The sequence below is a fragment of the Salvelinus sp. IW2-2015 genome, linkage group LG5 (assembly GCF_002910315.2).
Source record: "Salvelinus sp. IW2-2015 linkage group LG5, ASM291031v2, whole genome shotgun sequence".
Taxonomy (NCBI): domain Eukaryota; kingdom Metazoa; phylum Chordata; class Actinopteri; order Salmoniformes; family Salmonidae; genus Salvelinus; species Salvelinus sp. IW2-2015.
This window is the reverse complement of record NC_036844.1, coordinates 13191939-13193671: the sequence shown is the minus strand read 5'-3', so window position 1 is coordinate 13193671 and position 1733 is coordinate 13191939.

The following is a 1733-nucleotide window of genomic DNA, read 5'->3' as shown; positions in this document are numbered from 1 at the left end:
GGATGCTTTTCAGTGGCAGGGACTGGGAGACTGGTAAGGATAGAGGGAACAATGAATGGAGCCAAATACAGGCAAATCCTTGATGAGAACCTGCTTCAGAGTGCAAACGACCTTAACTGGGATGACGATTTATGTACCAACAGGACAATGACCCAAAGCAATGCTGGAATGGCTTCAGAACGAGAATGTGAAAGCCCAGACTTGAATCCCATTAAAAATCTGTGGAAAGACTTGAAGATTGCTGTTACCGCCACTCCCCATCTAACATAACAGGGCTTGAGAAAATCTGAAAGGAAGCATGGGAGAAAATCCCCAAATCCAGATGTGCAAAGCTGACAAGACATACCCAAGACGATTAAAAGCTGTACTAGCCGCCAAAGGTGCTTCTACAAAGTATTGACTCAGGCTAGTGAAATACTTATGTAAATTAGATTTCTGTATTTCATTCTCAAAAAATTTGCGAACTTTTCTAAAAACATGTTTTCACTTTGTCATTATGGGGTATTGTGTGCAGATGGGTGAGAAGAAAAATCAATCTCATCGATTTTGATCAGGCTGTAACAATGTGGCATAAGTCAAGGTTATGAATACTTTCTGAAGGCACTGTTCTCCATTTGAACACTGAGCATGATATATGCAAGCACAGTACCCTCTGTGCCATAGGTAAACTCTCAGCAGAGACTTTACAATGCTTACCAATGGCAGGGTATATTCTGTCCATTCACTTCAGAGTTTGAACTTCAGAGTTTGTTCTGTTAGGTGACCTAAACTGGGATATGCTTAACACCCCGGCAGTCCTACAATCTAAGCTAGATGCCCTCAATCTCACACAAATCATCAAGGAACCCACCAGGTACAACCCTAAATCCGTAAACATGGGCACCCTCATAGACATTATCCTGACCAACTTGCGCTCCAAAATATACCTCCGCTGTTTTCAATCAGGATCTCAGCGATCACTGCCTCATTGCCTGTATCCGCTATGGGTCCCGCGGTCAAACGACTACCCCTCATCACTGTCAAACGCTCCCTAAAACACTTATGTGAGCAGGCCTTTCTAATTGACCTGGCCCGGGTATCCTGGAAGGATATTGACCTCATCCCGTCAGTCGAGGATGCCTGGTCATTCTTTAAAAGTAATTTCCTCACCATCTAAGTAAGCATGACCCGTTCAAAATGCAGAACTAAGAACAGATATAGCCCTTGGTTCACTCCAGACCTGATCCCTTGACCAGCACAAAAACATCCTGTGGCAGACTGCAATAGCATCGAATAGTCCCCGCGTTATGCAACTGTTCAGGGAAGTCAGGAACCAATACTCGCAGTCAGTCAGGAAAGCAAAGGCTAGCTTTTTCAAGCAGAAATTTGCACCCTGTAGCTCTAACTCCAAAAAGTTTTGGGAGACTGTAAAGTCCATGGAGAACAAGAGCACCTCCTCCCAGCTGCCCACTGCACTGAGGCTAGGTAACACGATCACCACAGATAAATCCATGATAGCTAAGTAGGAAGAGCTACAGAAACCAGGTACACTGACCAGCACAGCAGCAAAGAGATGGTTAAATAACATGATTGCTCATTTTGGGGAGGATAATTTCTCATAATTTGAATGTGTGAAAGATAAATTAATAGTAATCTATTTCAACATGTTATTGTTCATTTTAACATGTTTAAAGCACTAACGTTCTCTTTTTAGTATCTGAGGGGGTCGGCCTGAACCCTGTCCCCCCATCTTT